Source organism: Natator depressus, chromosome 3 (assembly GCF_965152275.1).
Source record: "Natator depressus isolate rNatDep1 chromosome 3, rNatDep2.hap1, whole genome shotgun sequence".
Lineage (NCBI taxonomy): Eukaryota > Metazoa > Chordata > Testudines > Cheloniidae > Natator > Natator depressus.
Genome location: NC_134236.1, coordinates 173,007,993 through 173,030,518, shown reverse-complemented (window position 1 = coordinate 173,030,518; position 22,526 = coordinate 173,007,993).

Sequence of the window (22,526 nt, the reverse complement as noted above, 5' to 3'; positions counted from 1 at the left end):
CCAACAGCTCTGCCTACAAAATCTTGTGGCTAGAGTCCAAATGGCAAATTGATCATATCGCAACTGCTTCCACAGCAGCCAAATGCAATGTATAATAACAACATTTGGACATATATAGCACTTGTTATCTAGAAAGTCCCCAAGTGCTTTATAGAGAATAAACCTGCACAGTCTTCCTGTATGGTAGGTACAGCAGTCCACTTCAAATAGGAAACATTCTCTTGGTTAGACTGTTGTAAATCAGGAGTAACAGAACTCAATTGAATCATATGAGTGTAAAACTGGTTAAAGTGGGGGTCAGAATCAGGCCTACTTGCTTTCCCTGAAGTGTTGTATTCAGTTCAAAGCTCTTCGAGATCTGTGGATGAAAAGCACCCGAAAGATATTAGCACACGCAAGGAAATTCTTAAAAGAGCAACAAAAATGATCCAGAGGGTTGGAAAGATTGATCGAAGGGCGAGCAGCATAAGCTCCCAAAAGTGGTATCTGAAGACCATTAGCAGCAAGGAGGAAGAAGGATTTCTGTGTGTGGAACATGGGAGGGATGCAGAGTGTAACTAGCCCTAATAGGATGAATCTAAGGCTATGTCTACACTACCACGGTAAGTCAACCTACACTACGCAACTCCAGCTACGTGAATAATGTAGGTGGAGTCGACATACCTTAGGTCAAATTACCGTGGGGTCTACACCGCAGGGGGTCAACGGGAGAAAATCTCCTGTCGACTTACCTTACACTTCTCGTCGGAGGTGGAGTGCAGGAGTCGACTGGAGAGCCATCTGCAGTCGATTTGGCGGGTCTTTATGAGACATGCTAAATCGACCGCCGGTGGATCGATCTCAGAGTGTTGATCCCTGCCATAGTGTAGACCTGCCCTTAGAAAGGGGACATTGAGGCTTGGGAATTATTTCCCATGGGAAGTGGAGGAAGCCCTGTTTCTTGGAACTGTTGAAACTTGAGTGGACAAAGCACCAGAATGTGTACTGAAAGGGACCAGTGAGAGATGGACTGAATAACAAATAGGTCTTTTCCGTTTCTATATCGTAGCATAATATGTAAGATAATAAATCCTAACTTTTATACAATACTTTTCAGCTGAGGCGCTCCAAGCACTTTACAAATTATAACCGAGGCACAGCGGTGAAGTGACTTGCCTAAAGCTGCCCAGCAGGCCAGCAGCAGAGATGGGAATAAAACCCAAGTCTCCTGAGCCCTGGTCCAGTGCTGTAGCCACTAGACCACACTACCTCCCAGTAATATGCCATTCAGAATATAGAAAATTTGCACTTTATCTCCTTGACAGCGATGTCACAATAAGGAGGATGCTTGTGGCACCTGTTCAGAGCTATGTATTCTTCTCAATACCGCTCCAGTGGGACTATTTGCTCATGGAGTCTGAATGCAGAGTGAGATTCATCACATTTTTCTACTGAGATCAGATGGGCTTGGGTTCCAGGGAAGGTGAAAGACGTACTGTTTTTTTCAAGCCTTTATCAACTGAATCTTGGAATGATCTCAGTGAAGGGGCATCCTGGCCTGCTCTTTCTGCCTGCAGATATCGCTCCATAAAGATGGCTGTGGAGGAGAGGGGACTATGGGGCCTCAAAAAATTGAAGCAGAAGGGAGGGATTGTATGTACTAAATAGATTTCTAGAAACAAAAATAAAAAAATCTCAACACTTCAATAGCAGAGCTGGTTAGAAAATGTACTTTTTCCCGTAGAAAATATTGAGGTTTTGGCAAAAAAGTGAAATATTTTGTTTGAAAACTGAAATATTTCACTTAAGAAATCCTGCTTTGGTGGCTCATGGAGTTGTAATTTGACTGTCTCATATTACCATTTTTCTCAATAGACCAGGCTTCTTGTTTGGACTACATCTCCCATGATGCACCATGGTCTTCCCTCAAGTTGACGGAAGGCAGTTGCATTACGGGAGTGTGTGGTTGTGGTGTATTATGAGAGAACATCTTTCCTTTTTGCCCACCTGATTTCCAGTGCCCATTCTCACCAGTCCTCTGCCTCTCATCCCCTGCTGCAATCTCCCTTCTGATTTTTATCTCTGTAGTCCCCTACTATTTTTCCTTTCTTTGTCTTTCCCATGCCCTTCCTTCTAGACTCCTCGGCGTGTCTCAGTCATTGACTTCCTTTGGTTATTTCCTTCTGGTCTGTTGGGTTTGGTCCAACCCAAATAAAATCTCTAAAAAGGTCTCGGTGTAATATGGACATCTGGAGAAGACGGCACTGAAGCCTCATGTATCCATAGTGTTATAAGCATGCTGTGCATGAGGACTCAGTGCTACTGCAGCTCTGAAGGTGGGAAGGGGAACTGAGCTGATGAGGTGAATGAGTCACAGGGCCATACGCATGAGAGCCTGAAACCCTGGATGCTATATATTTCTAAAATAAATACAAGAAAAGAAATAAGAAGTCCAAGGACTGGGCAATGCTGGTTTTTTTCATTAAAAAAACCCCCGTAAGATTCCATCTTCCTCTGAATGGAGCTCCCAGGACAGTGCTGGCTCAGGTGAGGAGCTAGACCTACAACCCTAGGATGCTACTAGGTGTTTGGGGGCCCTAGTTAGCAGGAACAAGTTGAAATCGCCTCAGTGCTGGGTAGTGGAAGCTGCTTTGTGCTGACAGAGCACTGGGGGCAATAACTGGATCCTTGTAGTGATTCAGGGTGTCATCGTCCTGGCTGGGACACAGCACAGATTTCATCCACTGCTGCTTAAGAGGAAACCTCCATTCTCTCTTCCCTCAAATTCGCTGCATAAGCAAATCAGCCGAAGTTTTGGACATAGTGGTGTGGGCCGCGGAGACTAGACCCTTGTGCAGTCATTACACGAGAGCACAATGGGTATAAAATGCTGCCAGTTGGAACTGGATGCATTTTGCACTCACTTCACACCAGTATAAATATCTGCTGGAGATGCAAAGCTTTGGAGAATGACTCAGGCCTATCGGTTATACTCCCTTCAACTGCCCTCGGCTGGCATGGCTAAGAGATTGGAGATACGGATGCACATGGAACCTCAAGGTTGCAGCTGGAAGAGGGGAGGTCCCCATAATTGACATTGTTTTGGGGGGATGGGGGCAGGTCAGGGAATTTGCTTGAACTGGCCCTGTCTCCACGATAATTGCCTGCATTTCTGGTGAGGAAGGGTCCTCTACAAATAGCCAGCAGATGTATGTTTTAATGGAAAACCACCCTCCTGCTTTCAGCCGCTTGCAACAGTCATCTCTCAAACAACCATGTCTCTGGAGCCCCTGACTGCACAACTGATTAAACACAGAGTCCATAGAAATACAGTTATGAGGCAGGATTTTGAAATGGACTCTAATTTGTAAAATACATTCATGTTCACTCCATATATCTTTGCCTTCCCATTTCCCTACTTGAAATGGATACTTGGATGCATCACTTAAACCAGGTGTGTGCTTTATGTATAATTAATCTGCTCAGAAAATGGAGCCTCAGTTAATTTGTCTCCCAGACATCTTTGCCTGCAAGGAGTCAACAGAGCTCCACGACAGTACTTGTAGCTGTAATTCTCAAGGCAGAACAATGTAAAGAAATCGTGGGTTGCTTTTAAAAACACACGTTTGTCCTGAGCAACCCCTCAGATATGAGCAGTTGTGGATTTATAAAATCAAGGTCTGAAAAGTATTTGGAGAAAAATGTGAGCTTCCCTTCCCCAACCCTCTGCTACCGCAACAATGCTTCACACAGTGGGTTTGTTTTGTGGTCCTATGGGCTTGTATTAGGGAAAAAATAGAATGGGGTAGGAGATGATGTCAGCTTCCCCAGTTATCCAAAGTTACAGTGAGTATGTGTGTGCATGTTGTGGGAGGGGGGAAGAGATACTGGCTTTCAACCCAAGTTAGCCAGCTGCGTCTGCCACACCATTACTGTAGCTGGATCAGTATTGAGGGGGGGAAAACAATCTTTTGGATCCTCTACTAGTGCAGCTGTCAGACAAAGGTCTGAGCTTCCTGCGAGAGCTATGAAGACACCATCTTTCAAAGAGGCCAGGGAAAGCTTTATAGAACCAGAATAAAAGTGGGGAAGGTGGGAGAATGTTTTTAGTCCCAAATCATTTGTCGTTAGTGGGGGCAGTGAAGCAGATCCATGCTGCTTCAACATCTACTGGTGTTTTCCTGTACCATGAATGGAATTGTTTTCCATACACCCTCTCTGCACAAAGTGAATTCCTGTACACACTATGGGCCATATCATCAGCTGAGGAAGTCTGCAGGGTTCCACTGAGGTCAATGGAAGTGTACTGCTGTACACCAGTAGAGGCTCTAGCTCTGGGTATCGTTGCCCACCCTTCCTGATGTACTCAATTTAGAAAGGGAACAATGTTATGTTGCTCTGGCTAGGCTACAAATAAGTGAGATGTGCATAAAGCTTTGAAGCTGAGGAGCTTTCTGAAAATTTTTTGTAGGCACTGCAGAAGTTGCACGTCTTTAAGTAATTTGTGATTGTGTATTATATAAAACTATGGTGTGAAATGTATTGAGTCCTAGCAGATTACCACAGCAGATTTAGAATGCTGTTTGTTCCAGGGATGGAAGAAGGTGGACATTCAGCATTGTATGTTACGTACTACAATGAAGAATGCTGGGACAGGGTAAAGTCCTCTGGGAAAGTGCAGTGTTTATTCTGCTGGTCTGATTTTATGAAACATTGTGCAATTCCTTACATTTGTTGGGAGTATTTATTAACTTCTCCCACTCCATCCCAGACATGGATTGTGATCATTTTTGTTTTCGTATATAACTTTTGGGCCAGATTTTCTGCCAATTTACACCAAATGAGCACCTGGCCTTTTATCCACAAAGTTAAATTACATATAAAAGATACATCTGTCTCTGCACCTCAGGATCATCACGAGGATTCTAAAATAACATCTGACATGTTTATTTATAAAGCTTTTTATTCTAAAAGTACTGAACAAACCAGAATCACTTACTGACCCTGGGAGAAATTCTTCACACCTACAAGGTGGAATGCGGAAACTGGTAAACAGTGTGCAGCAACACAACAGGGTAGGACAGGATGCGAAAAGGAATAAAATATCTATCTGGAACTGTGGGGGATATATAGACAGGCAGAATGTGGAGTAACTACTCCACAATCTGTGCAGAGGACGGGGTGTGAACGGGGTGATTAGGTGGAGCGGGGAGAGCAATGGATTTCCCCTACATGAAATGAACTTTTAAAAACAATAGCTGAGAATCTCCCAAATTATTGAGTAATGTGCTACCGAAGATTTGGGCAACGCTTTGGCTTACAAGTGAAAAGGCTAATAGGAGGGCAACAGGGGAAGAGGAGAATTCACTCCAAGTCCGCCTGGGTACTGCGGACAATTAAACAAAATGCTGCACAAGAGCTGCTCACTCATTCTCAACATGTGGTGCAAGTTAAGGCCGTCTATTCGAACACAGCATAGAAGAGAGTCTTACTAAATTTGGTCTCACTTAACATCAGATAAGGGGGGTTTCTAAGAGGGAACCTTCTGGGCTAAATTTTGAAAGGCTGCTTGGCCTGCTCTCTATTTTTAAGGCTGTGGTTTTGAATTCTCAATTAATTTCAGGTGAAAATGTTAGGATTTGGGTGTTTGCCTGATTTGCGGGCACAACCAGGTAGTGGGGGGGTCATTTGAACATCTGGCTCCAAATGTCTAAATAGTACCACTCACACCCACAAAAATGGAAGCCACTGTAAATCAATCAATCAATCAATCCCTCTAACACGCTCCATCTTCCAGGTTCCACACAGTCTGTGCTTGTATATCACAGATGGTAGTCGTTACTGTTTACCTTGAATAATTCTTCATTTTTTTATTATAGTAACAAAACAAAGGTTTGTCATGTTTCCAAGAGCCTGACCCTGTGAGGTGCTGAGCACCCTTCCCTGCCACGGAAGCTGTTTAACCGAATGGGAGGTGAAGGTGCTCAGTAGCTCATTGGACCGAGTCCCAGCTGTTATCCATTCTGTATGTTTACTGGAGGCAGTGGAGGATTTTTATGGGATGATTTTATAGCTAGCTTAGGCTCTAGAGTTTTGTAGATGCTGCTGTTATTTAATTACTGCACATCAGTCGGGGTACATGGCATTCTACAGACAAATAAAAAATGACAGATCCCTACTCTGAGGAGGTTACAGCTGAAGTCCTGATCTATGAGGCTGGATCTTTGAGCCCCCTATGGTGTCCTATTGACTTCAATAGGCACAGAAGTCTGCCTGCATCTGGGATTCTGTCTCATTTGTATGTGGACACAGAATGTCAGTGGAAGACTGAGGAATAAAGTCAAGGGATCCTTGCTCCCAGACCCTACGGTTTCACTAGACAATGGTTCCCCTTAGAAAGCAGGAAGTTATGGACCTTCCTCAAGATACTTCCATTCAAATTATCTTGGGTCTGTAGGACCAAAAGTGTTTATTTCACTACAATGTGTTATTGTCAGGGTTCCTGGCTGTGTCTGAGACCCCATGAAAAGCTTCTGCTCACTGCCCAAAAGCATAGTACTTCAAAAAAATAACTTGGCTAATGTTTTTATTTTAAAAATGGAAAACGCCAGTCAGCACTAATGGCTTGGTGCTCACCACCGCGTCCGAGCTCTGCTGCTTCGGTTGTTGGCACAGAAGGATGCACCTACTCCTACAACACAGAGACCTTGTAGCTGGAGAGCAGAGTATTTTGAGCTTGGGCAACCACCCCATTGGTTCTTGCAGAGCAGCAGGTCGTACTACCCTGCTGTTATGGGAACCCGAGAAAAAGGGATTCACACAGATCATTTTCAAATGAGTGTACTCACAGAGAATATGGCTAGCGCATGGGCTATCAGAAACCAGGACTGATTCAATCTATAAATACTAGAAATGGAAACTCGGTGGATTCTAGTATAATACCTACCTTTGTTGTGGCATGAGGCATTGCCTCTGGATCCAGAGGTTAGCATCCAGCTGCCATAACTTTATGCTGGATATGGATGCAGGTCCAAGTTTCCCAAAAATCTAGGGGTCTTTGCAACTGGGTTTTTGGTTTGGCCTGGCCCCATCTCTAAATTATACTTTGCAGTGTCTAAAGAGGCATAAGAGACATACTATAATGTAGGGGTGGTCGATTTTTTTTTGTCAAGGTCCAAATTTCTTGGTCAATATATAGTCAAGGTCCAGACTCCAGAGAAAATAATCCCCCCCCCATAATGATAATAAGTAAATAAAAAGCTTTTGCGGTCCTTTCAAAAGTATCTGGCAGTCCAGATTTGGCCTGCAGTCCGCCCATTGACTACCCTGCTATAGAGGCTTTGTTCTGAAGTAATTGGGTCTATAGGCCACAGATAATGGTGGATTTTTTTCTATTACAGCAAATAGCTGCTTAGTTTCTTTTTTTGCTATTGGCTTAGAAACAACAACAACATAACCCCACATGGAATGCATCATCTTCTGTCCCTTCATGCATTAGTTCAACAAATTTTCCTGTCCAACATACAGCATTTTGCTAAGGGTAGGCGACATTCCATATGCTTTTGCTTCAATATCTCCCTTATATATCTCTGTCTGACATGGTTTTCAATGCACATTAAGTGCCTAAGCAAAGTACACACTATGGCAGGGGTGGGCAAACTTTTTGGCCGGAGGGCCACATTGGGTTTCCAAAATTGTATGGAGGGCCAGTTAGGGGAGGCTGTGTCTCCCCAAATAGCCATGTGTGGCCCGGCCCCCACCTCCTATCCGACCCCCACGCTTCTCGTCCCCTGACGGCTCCCCCGGGACTCCTACCCCATCCACCACCTCCTGCTCCCTGTCCCCTGCTCTCATTCCTGACTTGCCCCCCAGGATCCCTGCCCCATCCAACCACCCCTTCTCCCTGTCCCCTGACCGCCACCGGAACCCCTGCCCCTGACTGCTCTCCGCCACCCCATCCAACCCCCCCTCTCCTTTCTGACTGCCCCCCCCGGGACCCCTGCCCCATGCAACCCCCCTGTTCCCCGCCCTCTGACTGCCCCAACCCCTATCCACATCCCCGACCCCTGACCACACCCCCGAACTCCCCTGCCCTCTATCCAACTCCCCCTGCCCCCTTACCGCGCTGCCTGGAGCACCGGTGGCTGGCGGCACTACAGCCACACAGCCCAGAGCACCGGGTCAGGCCGTGGCTCTGCAACTGTGCTGCCCGGCTGCCCAGAGCGTTGCACCGGCGATGTGGCGTGCTGAGGCTGTGGGGGAGAGGGGACAGCGGGGGAGGGGCCGGGGGCTAGCCTCCTGGGCCAGGAGCTCAGGGGCCGGGCAAGAGGGTCCCGCGGGCCGGATGTGGCCCGCGGACCATAGTTTGCCCACCTCTGCACTATGGTGTGAAAGAGATATGTTACATAAGAGGTGTGTAAGGCTCTGGCCCCTTACAGTGCTGGCTGCAATATAAACTGTCTAGGAAGTGGACATAAAGCATCTCTCAACCTAGGATTAACTTTGAGTCTTGATTTGAGAGAGGGGGGAAGAAATTTGCATGTGCTATTTTAGTGTCTTTACCAGCTACATGAACCATGGCTTGAAAGTATGATGTGTATAACACCCAACATGCCTCAAATGCATTTAATAAAAAGAGCTAGTCATGCAGGATATCTAGCCACCTCTTCGTGTTCTGTAGCTTCTTCACTTGGCCTGTAAGGTATAGCATTTTCCTCTGCAGTTAGCTTGGCAACAGCACGTGCCTTTTGCATATACTGGTCAGATGGATCTGGACTTCTTCTCCGTTCTTTTCTGCAGCACTGGAGGGAGTGTGAGAAAAGCAAACTCTTCACATGATGGGTTATGTCAGATGTTTCTGTCTGTTGATGACCTAATATTAAAGCAGACTTATTCAATCAGCAGTAGCCCTTACTTTTCAAATGATCATAGCTACGTAAACTGGGAGACTCATGTTCCATATGTAACTGCTCTGCTATGGCCAGGACATCTAAAAATCACCTAAAGCTCTGGGATGAAGGCCATGGTCAGCATTTCTGTTTCTCAGGCACAATGGCACTTATTATCATAAAGATAGAGCTTGTCTGGGGGGAAAGAGAGGCCAGGGATCAGTAAGAGACTATGGAATGAACTCCCCCAGGAACTAAGGACCAGGAACTAAGGACTCACCACCTTCTGCACCAAGTGCAAGGAGCACTTCTTGACTTTTCCTTCTCTTCATATAAACATGTATCAGAGTATATGTAAGAGCCCCCACCCCAAACAAACCCAAACCAACCTTACAATCCACTGCACATGTGATTCCCTCCCTGAGGAGATGACGAGAGAGAGAATAAACCATACATAACAGATTAGTCATGTTGCTAATGCACTAGTGGAAGGCACTCTGATTCTACAGCAGATGAGGGTGCTACAAGTGTCTATTGAGAATAGGGTGGAACTACAGGATCAAAAGGGAGCCAGTCTCCCTTTGGCCAGTGATAGTTCTAAAAGCTCCTGTTAGCTGCCTGTTTTACAGAGGCACTGAAACTCTGGTCTGTAGTAAGAAAAGCCAATACTTTATGGTTAGGGCTGCAGCAGCACAGAAATAAGGGTGTCAATACCGCATCCCCCCCAAGTAGCTTTCTGACCAACCCCACAGCCCTCTTTTCAGTCGGGACCCCCACGGATATAACATCATGAAATTTCAGATTTAAATACTTGAAGCCGTGAAATTTAAGCTTTTAAAGGTCCTTTGATCATGAAATTTATCAAAATGGACTGTGAATTTGGTAGGGACCTACTTAGGGTGGTCAGAAGTCCTAAAAACTGACCTTGGTCCCATCCTAATGGTTGCTAAGCAACTGCAACTCCTCTTCATACCAACGCAGGTGAGGGTGCTAATCACTTTGCAGGAGGTACTCAGCACCTTACAGGACTTTTGGAAATAGATCCAATGGGCAAATTGCTTGTCAGATTTTAAGGGTGAACTCTCTGCAAAGACATTTTTAATGCCAAAATACGCATGTTAATTTTGTGACTTCCACTCTGGGCAAGTACCTCATTTCTCCTTGTCAGCTTGCTACCAGAGAGCCACAGAAAACAGTTATGGAGATATGAATAATGAGTCAAATTGTATCCATCTGGAATACAATGGCTACAGAATGTTTAAGAATGAAATACAGTTGAGATGCTGCAGAGTATCTCCAAAGGCAAAATGTGGCCTGGAAAAGCAAAATCATTAGGGGCTTTGAGTATTTTTAATTGTTAAATGCAAAATATTTTTGAGCATCTTGTTTGCTTAATTTCTGGCTCCCTACTGCTCCACATTCATCAAGGGAAATTTCTGATGCTGAGCATATCTTTCAGCATCCTGCCGACTTGCTGTTCCGTGCATGTCACAAGACTTAACAAATCATGATTTGCGCAAAGCAATAGATAAAACTGCTAAATGTTATCAGTCAAGGCATCTTCAACATTTTTTTCATTCCAGAAAAAGGGCTGAGAACAAACTTTTTATGGCATTGCATATTTACAGATATATGCAATCTGTACTATGAATGTACTAAGTCAACAAAACACATCTAGAGATATAAGGTCAGCCTGTGCCTGTTTCTATGTGAATGTATGAGAGGTGGGGTGGAGGGAGCGGATGCAAAGAAACTCCCTGTCCTTGCATTTTTGCACAAGGGAGAGGCACACAGGGGCTTGGGAGTGGAGTCTGTGACCTTGGGGGTCTGGTTTCTCAGAGCTAACGAGCACTCAAAAGCCCAAATGACATCCATAGGTCTGCATGTTGACGTAGCCATCTGAAAAGGGAAGAGAAGGGTAGAGTGTGGGCAAGGCCAACTCCCACCCTTCAAAAGGTGTAGGAGCATGCCACTCTTCCAGAGCCCCACGAAGAATCTGACAGAACTCCCATTACAGCTCCAGCTACTGTGAAGCCTGCCTAAATGTCCTTCAGTTTTGGCCATAGCTTAAAACCTGTACAGTTTGTGTTTGGGTGTAAGTTTATATATCCTGTCGCTGACAATCTAATCTATTTATACTAGGCACTTATGCATTGGTAATATCCATATAGTAGATTGCAGGGCCAAAACTTATATTTATCATGCGCCTTTGACTGCCTCACTTGCACTCTGCCCACTAATCCATGTGCCCTGAGACTATTTCAAACATTCCAAATTCTAAACAGTCATCTGCCATTTATTCTCTAAATACATCTGCCAGAGAAGTGTTCCTACCTAAACTACACTGGTCCAATGCCCTGGATGCACTTTACTCGAATCTAGACCAGTGACAGATTTCAGGGCTGGTCTCTCAGGAACTTGCAGGATTAGAAATGACAGGGCTTTTTCCAATAGAAAGGAGAGATTCCCAGCTTTCCAGTGAGACACATAACATTAGCTTCTAGCCATAGAATGTCTCAAGGTATCAGATGTTAAGATTATAACTCCTTAAGGTATCATGTAAGCCAGTGGTCTGAATAAACTCTCTCCTGCCATCTGGGGAAAAACACCTGAGGAGCAGACTCTATTTGCATAGACACACCTACTTTGTCTAGATGATCAATAGACATGCCTATTTTTCCAAAGTGATCAATTCTGGCAGTTTGGGATAAAAATTCACTCAAGTCTTGGATACAGGGGTAATGAAGTGTTGTTACTCGTATTGAATGACTAAGGAGTGGCAGAACTGGACTTAATGTGCCCTAATTGCGGGGGGTCACTCTAACTTTAACTTTACTTGGTAAGTGGGAGGAAGTGAAGTAAAGCCAAGGGTGGGGTAGAGATGAAGCTAAAGAGAGAGCTGACTAGACCAGACTCATTTGAGACTCCTTGTCTTTTTTCAGTGATCACTAGAGCTGAAGTCACTGATAAGCTGGTTTATGGGTTGAGCCTTCATTCTCATGGGGAGGTACTATTCTAGTGAAAGACAATATAGAGGAGGTAGTAGCAATGAGGTTCCTCACTACCTGTGAAATCACTAAGAACTGGGCTAGATGGTGGAACCGCCAGACATGGCATCCTAGCTAAAGCTGTAATTACTAATAGCTGTGGTAGGTGGTTGTAATGCTGTGGGACTGGACTGGACCAAGGACACAGCAGTGACAGAGGCAGCAGCAATGAGTGGCAGCAGAGGACAGGACTCACCTCTCTCCACCCCCAGGGTCTGGGAGTGAACCCACCTCTATGCACAGCTGGATTTTGTGACTTTGCTGTTCTTGGACAACAAATCGTGAGTGGGATGCAGTGGGGGAAAGAAGGAGTGGTGTGATAGAGGGACATTCCTCCATGGACTTTCACACCGCAAGGTGGGAAACTGAGGCAAAGGACAATGACCCAGATACTCCAATGTGGGTGTTTACTTATTGTTTACATTCTTTGAGTCATTGTAGTTGTGATTTCCCAGTTCCCTCTCCCCTGATAAAAGCTTCCTCCACCCCCCACACTAGACAGATTCAGTGCTCCTGAGTGGGGAGAGGAGCCCAGGTGTGGTGTTTAGTTTTCTCAGATTTATGAGTGGGGGCTTGAGCCCGTTTTGTTTTGTAATTTTAAGAGGAACTTTTAGATATGGTACCCAGCCCTTGTTGCTGTCAACACCACCTGGCAGAAAGGTTACAATAGAAAAGCTATTATAAGGTAAAAATTAAAGTTTTTAAAATGTATTAGTTATATTTTCACGCTCCCTCAGAAATACAGGATCTCAGGGCATGGTAGTAAGAGATCCTGGCTGCACAGGTAAAAAGGACACAATACAGTCCCCCCCCCCCTTTTTTTTTAAATGCAGACATTTCTAAAATGATATTTTCTTAAATAACTGATGTGTATAGAATGCATGGTTGAAGTGGTATAAAGCTTTGCATTCCTTTGAAGTGACCTGCCTTACACATGTGTGCCTTTGCCACCTGTGAGCATTACAGACTTTGCAAACTCATTCAGCCAGATCCTCACCACTTGAGCATGTGTTTCCTACCTGTCTCTCATACATATATTAAAATGCAGGATAGATTTTTCAAATGAACTCAGGGCCAGATTTTCAAAGAGCCCAGCTCCCATTTAGGCACCTATATAAGAGACCGATTTTTGACAGTGCTCAGAACCTAACAAGTCATTTTGTGACACTTAATTGTGAAAATCTGGCCCTTGGTGATACCCACAACACAAAAGTAGCCCCCTCTGTAAGAGCACCTTCCTTGATCAAATCCTGGTCACTACTAACGCTTAGTGTAGAGTTGCCTTCTTAGAAGAACTTTTTCCCAGTATGCTTTGCTTGTATTTTCTGGGGCTGGCCTTTTAGATATGCAACTGCAGCTGTAAAGAAGCCATTTTGGAGCTGGCTTCTGCTTACTGCCTCTCCCTCTCTTCCAGATGGTAAGTATTCTTAGTTTTTTTTTTATGGATTTTCTTACTTTTCCCTTTCTTATTTCTGAAGAGGTGGCTATTCTCATGTATATATATGTATAGCCATTCTCTATACAGGAAGTAGTATTTGTGTGTGTGGGGGGGAGAGACATTATAGGCGGTGCTATTATTAAGGATGCCTGACATTTCCCATTATAAGACCTTGTTTTCAGCTGCTTATAACTTTGCCAGACCTTAACTACTGGGGCTGGAATTTTCCATGCCAGGTGTCTGCTTCAGGCTGCTTTGTTTTTAGAAAATTTCAGCTAAAATGGTTCAGTCAGTTCCATGGATGAGACTAGTAAAAAAAATGTGTTTTGCCCATGTTAAAAAATTCTGGCAACCTTTTCTTTAAGAAGCTTTAGTGTTCCCATGAATTGGGACGGGGACGCTCACTGCATCAGGGATGTGCCTTTTGCCATCCTTGGGAAAATTACCCCAAATTTGGCCAAGTTATAAGACTTTGAAAAATCTCAGTTCACACATGCTCTGTAGAGACCAGCTAGAGCATCACAGTTAAAATCTCCAAAGATTCTCTCTGTGTTGAGTATACTCTAGCCTGGGGCCTTCCCTGCAATTGTAGCTCAAGACAGCTGCAGGCTGGGTCAGGCACCTGAACTTAAAGCAGGGAGCCTGTCTTCTCTGTGCTCTCATTTATAGCTGAACCCCTCACCCCTCATTACTTGGGGGGCTTTGGGGTTGGCCAGGCCCTTTTGGGCAGCAAGTGGTTTATGGTCAGTTTCAGCTAACACAGGCCTCCCATAAATAAAGACATGAAATGTTTTACACCCGTGGACTAAGGCCAAAGCCCCCTTCTCTGTTTGAGCAGATTGACACTTAGTTTTTGTTAGCACCTGTGACTCAGAAGCCATTGGTCTCCAGTTTTGAACATTACTGTTGTAAGAGGATTTTACCAATACTCTCCTTGGAGGTATCTGTGGGCAACTTAGTTTTGCTCTTACCGTCACAGTGCTTCACGACTAGGGTCTCTTCAATTAACTCCATGGTTCTGAGACTCTTTATTAAGATTGGCACCCATTGGACATGTTTGCAGTATAGTTCTCTCAGATTGCTGGTTTGGGTGGCTATGTTAGGCACAAATTTCCCTACTTCGTTCAACGCTCCAAGGAATCTTTTCACCCTTTCCTTGTCTGTTGGGGCAGGCATGTGGGTGATGGCCTCAACCTTCCTGTAATCTGTCTGTTCACCGTGATGTGTTAACCTGCCTCACAGGCACATTACTTCTGTTAAACAGAAATTTTGTTCCTTTTGCTTTAGGCCAGAAGTTCTGGTTCTTTCCAGAGTTGCTTGGTGGAGCCTCTGGCAATGCTCTTCCACTGTTTTTCCCCACATCAGAATGTCACCCAAGTAATCCTTAGTACCCTCTATACCCTCGAATGTACCGTATTTTCCAGTGAAACACCTTGGGTGCTGAACATAACCCCAGTGGCAATCTATGGAAACTGTGTCTCCCAAAGGGGGTATTGAATGCGCACAAATGTGATGCATCTAGCATAGAGAAATATTTGACATCAGCCATATCCCCCAGAATTTCTCCCCTTGTAGGTAGTGGAAAATATTCCTTTTTTACATAAGTGAAGGATTCTGTCTTTTTTCCTACAATGACTGAGCGTACCCACTCTGTTGGTTCTTCTCTGCTCTCTATGATTCTCAGAATAAGGAACCTCTCCAGCTCCCGTTTCAGCCTCTGCAGTAGAGTGAGGGGAATTTTCCTTGGGAGACATGCATTTTGGGGTGGTTGTGCCTTTCAGCTCTGTCCCATGCTCTGAGAGCTTCCCTATCCCCTGGAAGATGTCCTCAAACTCGTCCTGAATTGTTTTCACCCCTGCCTCTCCAAAGAGTGCACCCTCTTGATGAGACCAAGGGCTTGACATGCTTTTCACTCAGTCTTGGGTGAACTCTTCCCTGGTACTATTACAAATTGTATCTTTTCCAAGTTGTCATTTACCCATATATTTAGTTCACATATGCCTTTAGAGGGCATAACCTCACCACTGAAAGCCCTGGGTTTTACTCAGTTACCCTCCAATATCTCTGGTTTTCCCATTCGCACTAATAACACTGTGTCTGGCAACTTCTTGCATTGTGCACCTGTGTCCAATTTAAAAGTAATAAACATCCCATTTGCATTCAGATTAATAGTCCAATCATCTTCTGTTGCAACGTTGTCCAGTGCTCCGATGAAGAACTGATCTCAGCTGGTAGTACTATCATCATGCTTTTTGTTCAAGCTGTACACACTCTTCTGGTGCTTACAAACTTTTGCAAAGTGATGTAATCCATTGCCTTTCTTGCATCTTTTCCTATGTGCTGGGCATTGTCTTGCCTTGTGGTGTTTGCAGGCCCATTTGCTGTTTTTTGTTGGACTCCAGCTTTGAGCTCTGAGCCTTTCTGCTTCAGATCTCTTTTCTTGTAGTATTTTGGATTCTCATTTATGTCCACAATGTCAGAACACATTCCACCCTTCATAAGCTTCATTCTGGACTGGGGGAGTTCCTTTGCTTGACAAATTCTAAGTGTTTTGTCAAGGGTTAATTCTGAATTGTCCAGTACACTGAGTTTTTTGTTCCAGATGCCAATCACAATCTCATGTCTTATCAGGGACTCTGATGGCCTCCCAAAAGAGCAAGATTGGCTTTTCAGCCTCAGATCAGTCGCACACTGTTCTGTGGTTTCACCTTCTTTTTGTATGCTCTATTTAAAAACATCTCTCTAATTTGTCTCATTTTTACGTGGAGTGCAGTACTGCTCAAATTTCTGTAATACAGTTTCATTGGCGGACTCCTGTCTGAGTCAACTGAAAACTGTTAAACACATCCAGTGCTTCAGAACTGGTTACTGTCAGAGAAAAGGCTATCTTCTGGATGTCTTCCATTTTGCTTGCAGGTACAACAAGAAATGTTGTTTAAACATCTACTCGCTTTCCACATTTCCACAGTTGAAATTCTGGTGGGGCTTTTAACTGCTCAATTCTACCACTCAGTGTCTTTTCCTAGTTCCTTTGCTACTCCTGAGACCATGTGGTGTTCAGTCATCACTCCATGCTTGCAAGAAATCTGCTTTATTCTGGGTCTGGCTCCAACTGTCTGTGTATAACAACAAGAGCTTCACAGCGCCCTGCCCAGACTCTCTGTTGGGAAGCTTAGCCAGGGTGTGGCTGGAGCCAGTGGATGGGGGATACTGAGATCTGACACGGAGCCAGGAAGGGAGACTGGGACTGGAAACCATTGAGGATGAGGGTAGGAGGAAGGGAGACATTTCTGGGCACAGGGGAGAACTGAGACTGGTTAAACAAAGAGACTGAGACAAGTAGTTACGTACGTATGTATATGTGTGTGTGATGCTGAGACCAAAGAGGAGTCCAGGGCAGGAGATTGGACTCTGAGCCAGTGGGGATGGAAATGTAGATGGGGGTGGGGGCTGGGTACAGAAGGCTGGGAGCGGGAAGAGACACAAATCAGGCAAGGAGCTGGGAGTGGGAAAGTCTTGGTTAGGCTGGAAAAGAGACTGGAGACAAGGAGTCAGAGATATAGGCGGGGACTGGGAGGGTAAGAAGATTGGGAACAATGGGGAGAGTGGGACTGGGAGGTAGGAAGACCAGGACTGGCTGGGCAAAGACACTGGGACTGGAATGAGAAGCCAGGGGTGGGGAACAGGCAGGACTTGAACAGGGACAGGTTGGACAAGATAGGAAGAAGGGATCAACATTGGGGGGAACAGGCAGAAGTTTGTGTCCAGAAGAGCACAGTCCCCTCCAGAATCCAGACTAGAACCCAGGATTTCTGGGTCTCACCATTCCTCCGTTGTCAGCCGATATCTGTGAAACTCACTGGCAAAGTGTCTCACTCCCATCTAGTGCTGGTCCACATAGAGGCTGGTAATCCTCCACTGCTATCAGTTACTCTGTTAGCTGAAGTGGCAGAAGCCTGTGCGATAGATCTAAAGGTGCCAACCCTGCTAGTGAACTGTGAGAGTGTCAGTATGATACCACGTGATGGAATTTCTGGTTTTTTTAGTTTGCATTTTTTAAAAGCCTAGGAAATTACACACAAAACCCCCTACATTAATAGAACATTATTAAGGTTGCAAAGTTAGGAAATGCCAGAATTAAGGTTGCCTTACAGGACCCACAACAAAGCATGCATTCTAGATAAGGCACTTTGCAAGTGCAGGAAGATGATCACACTCCTGTTCTTTGATTGGGGGACATAACTGATGCTGATTGTGAGCCATAAGTGTCTGTTGCTGTGAAAGAATCGGTGCAACTTTGGTTGAGCTGTGGTATGATGTTTCCATCTGATACCTGCAGACAGCCAATGGCAGCATGTGATGATTAGCTCTAGAGTACATTATGTTCCTTTAGCACCTGAGGCTTGATCCGTAGCACACTTAAAGCACATTGCATGATTAGCATCTACGGTTGCTTCATCTCCGTAGCTGAGTTGAGTATACGCAAACTGAAATACACTTATTTCGGTCACCACCTCAATGTATAATAGCTGTTCTCCAAGGGGCCTGACTCCATATACAAAGGAATTGCTGCCCACAGGTTCTGATGAGGACACATAGCATTCTCTGTCAGGTGTGCATTTCCTTCCCAGCATTTCTTTCTGGTTAGCTTTTGCTCGACAAGAGTTATGTCTTCTGCAGATCTTTTCCTGCCTCATCCCCTTGCTGCTATCTAAAGTTATAGTGATTTCAGTACTTTGTCACAATGCTGGCTTTCTGTAAAGGTTTAGAGGACAAGACCACCAGGTATCTTAGCAGAGCTATATATATGCTTAGGGATATATATATATATATATATATATACATCTGTATATATACATATATATATATGTATGTATGCGGAAGCCCCAGAGCTAGAAGGCTGAGAGGGATGGAAGTCTGTGCTCCCTATATAAGGGAAAAGCTAGCTCTAACCAGTCGCATGTACATATATTATTATGTTGCTTACCCACAGTGTTTTGTTGCTTTAGCTGGAATTTGTCTGTTTTGATAGTATAAATCAGGGGTGGCCAACCTGTGGCTCCGGAGCCACATGCGGCTCTTCAGAAGTTAATAGGCTGCTCCTTGTACAGTCACCAACTCCGGGGCTGGAGCTACAGGCGCCAACTTTCCCATGTGCCGGGAGGGGCTCACTGCTCAGCCCCTGGCTCTGCCACAGGCCCTGCCCCCACTCCACCCCTTCCTGCCTCCTCCCCTGAGCCTGCAGTGCCCTCGCTCCTTCTCCTCTCCCCCCCCGAACCTCCTTCACGCCATGAAACAGCTGACCGGGAGGGAGGGGGAGTCGCTGATCGGCAGGGCTGCCGGTGGGTGGGAGGCGCTGGGAGCAGGGTGGGGAGCTGATCAGGGGGCTGCTGACATATTACTGTGGCTCTTTGGCAATGTACATTGGTAAATTCTGGTTCCTTCTCAGGCTCAGGTTGGCCACCCCTGGTATAAATGATAATAATTGATTGTTAGTGTGACTGTACTCATGAAAGGGCCTAGGACTTGAGCAGGATATTCCCTGGAGTGAGTGAGTTCCTCTGACTCTACAGGCAGTGGACTCTGGTTTGGAAATAGGATTCAAGCTCAATAAGGAGAGCACAGAAGGTTCTATCTGAGGGACTCTATCCATGGGTTTTATTTTGCTCTGGCTTCCTCACTCAGAGAATGTGAAGGAATTGGCAGAGTTCATTGGTCCAGCAGGGTCATTAGATACAGCAAGGCCTGATGGGACTCGCAGTGGTGGTGTGGAGATGACTTCACCCCCCCCTCCCCCCACAGGTGATGGAGGCACACAGCCAGCTTCACAGTGGACTAGCTAGCTCTAGATCAGAACAGAAGTAGATGGTGCAGCCTTCTCTGGACTGGAGCAGACAGCATAAGAGCCACTCTGAATACCACTGAGTCTAACTGGATCTGTGAGTAGGGGTGTAGGTGGGTGGAAATTGGACCTCCACAAGCTGGACAATTAATATATTGGAAGTGTGCTATTGACTACTCCTGAGACGCTGCTGGGTTTTGCTCATGTTGGGTTTTTTTTTTTTTTTTTTTTGCACTTTGCCCTATTTTGACACCTTCTGTCTCTGGCTGTAACATCCACTAGACATTGGGGGCCCGATTCCCCTCTCGTTTGCACTAGTTCTACTGTGGTGTAATGCAGCCGACATCACACTGTGGTGGCTCTGCTGACTCATGATTTACATCAGTGTAAGTGACAGGAAAATCGGGTCCTCTGTGTTTAATTTGTACACAGCATTATTCTGTACTCCTACTCGTGCCTGTTACCACTCATCTTAGTCATAATAAGAACCGAGTCAGAGAACCTGACTACAACGCTGTCACAATCTGACACGTTGAAAATATGGTTCCCTCTTTAGTGCAGATAGGTTTAGTGCCTAACCATGTTTTGTGTTCCCTCCCCAATACTATGATACAACCCAACTGTCCGGGTCTGTTGCTTGGTGTAGGAGAATGGCAAGATCTCGTCTACGCGACAAGAAGCAATTGTGTTTTAACTATATTGCAGGACAGAAATGTACTTGAGTTCCCTGATGTGGCTGTTAATGTAATTGAGATGGGGCCCTAGAATGTCTACTCTCTGGGAGAGGGATTCTGTTCTTTCTTTGCACTTTATCAAGCACTTGTAGAGTGTAAATCAGCAGCAAAAAGTAAATCATGAATAATTTTCGACCAACTTTTTATTACATTAAAGTATGGAGTATGGCACAATATTTTTAAAATTCAATATTTTTAGTTTCTTCTGACAACACAATTGCATGGATGTGAAGAACAACAAACATTCAGATTTCTCTCTCTCTTTTTTTTGTTTTTTGTTTTGTTTTTTAAAAAAGGCCAATAGCTTTTTGAACATAATCTCTTCTGATGTTAACTGCATGAAATCCATCAGCCCTTAGCCTGGTGTAAGGGAGTCTAAACTGGAGTGCTTTTACAGATGAAGAAATGATGGGAAATGTAAGTTAGAGCAGAAGTTGTCTGCTTTAACTTACACTTTTATTCTGTTGTCAGTTGTTTTTCCTGCTACATTCCTCTCTTCTGGCCCCTCAGCACACGAGTTAGACTCCATCAGACACAGTGGGCCCAATTCAGAGGTGATGTATATGGTTGTATAATTTATGCGTCATAAATGGATGTGAGCCTAAGGCTAGATTGGGCCTGATTAAGGGGTGAGGGGGGATGCTATGCTGCAGGGACGCATAATCGTTTGCAGAACGGCCCAGTGTGTGGGGAAGTGGAAGGGGTAGACATACACAATGTCTTTTCCATGGTGTGGCTGGCTTGACCTGTGAACTGGCATGGTACATTGCCTCTTTTCCCTTTGAGGCAATGTGTGCCCATAGGGGCCCGTTAAGAGGTACACAAAGGGAAGAAGGGTCCTTGATTCCTCCCCTGTACACCCACACAGGGCCCAGTCACGATGTGGCCCTAGAGCAGAGGTTGTCAAACTTTTTTTTTGTGACTGACTCCTTTTCAAATGCAATGTTAATCACAGACCCCCAGCTGAGAAACTGATTGGCAAAGGTATATGCGTACTTCATATAAACACATCTGGTTAGTAATGCTTTAAGAAAAAGAGTATAAGAATACTTACAGATACCAGTGAAAGGGGTGTGTCTGCTTCTTACTGCAGAGCCTATCTATCCTTGGTATGAGGGTTGGAAGTTTGAAGACCCTCTGTGTAGTCTCTAAGGACCCCTGGGGGTCCCAGGACTCTAGTTTGAGAACGGCTGCCCTAGAGTGATGTCACCACCTGCCGAGAGGAGTCATAAGAAGGAGCAGCTCACACCCAACCTTGACTCCCTTAGACAGCTTAGACTCACCTCTGAATTTGTCCTGGAAACTGAACTCCTTTCTCCTCCCTGAAGATGATCTTTCCAGGTCAGGACAGGGGCAACACTAGTATCCAGATTTGGCTCTGGATTGGATGTTGCCTAAGGTCTAGATGTGAAGCCAGAGTGACATGTGGGTTCAAAGACACCAAAATCTCATGAGCTGTTTCCATCTGGCGAGAGCAGTTTTGTTCCTGAGATACCCATCCTCATGGGCCATCGTGGTGTTCTGGGGTACAATCCAGACCAGTTAGGGGTTGTGTCACTGCCTGCCCTGTAACCCTGAGTGCCTCTGCTGCTGTAGCGCTCTTGTCTGGATGCGTCCAGCCAGCATACGGGCATGCGTGGTGTGTCAGTGTGAAGCAGCTCTGGTGCAGCAATTCTGATTCCAGCAGCCTGCTTGCTATACCAGTGCCACACTCTGGCCTCAGTTACACCTAGCAAGAGGTCCCCAGCACCCCCGAGTCCCAGACTTTCCCAAAGTTGTGTGCTCTGCAATGTCCAGGGCTGTACTGGGCCATTCAGGGAGATATTAAGGTTTGCTTGTTCCTTTAAAGATACAGGATTCAGCAGCTTGCCACATTAAATGGAGTTGACATTCACTTTAAATCAAACTGAGCACTGGGTTGGCTTAGATTAAAAGTTAAAACAATTTTCTTAACAGAAGGCGACAAGATTTTAAGTGAGTTCAGGTATAAAGGTTTGAGTTAGAAATGGTTAAAAGCAAATAAAAAAATGCTTTCTAGAGGCTAAGACTTAACAAAACAAGCTACTGCCTTTGTATTAAAGGTAGTTTCCTGACCAATCTACTTTCCAGCAAGTTGGCTGACCACCCCTTTGGTCAGCATCTCCCACAGAAAGAGTGACAAAGACCCAAAGTGGAGGACACAGAATAATTATTCATGCAGGAAACTTAAAATGATATTGGGATTTATTCCTTCTATAAGAGAGACAAGGTGGGTGAGGTAATATCTTTTATTGGACCAACTTCTGTTGGTGAAAGAGACAAGCTTTGGAGCTACAGAACGAAAGCTCTGTGTAGCTTGAAAACTCTCTTTCATCAACAGATGCTGGTTTAATAGAAGATATTACCTCACCCACCTTGTCTCCCTAATGTCCTGGGAACAGCATGGCTACAACGACTCTTTCTATGTGATCAATTTCATGCTCTTTCATTTCTGATGGAAATAATTCACAACAATAAAATTGATGGTAAACCGAATATGTGCAGGCTTTGTGAGCAAAATGAATGCCAGTCCTTAAAAAGAGAGACAGTTGAGAGGTAGACCTGTGTCTGCTTTCATTT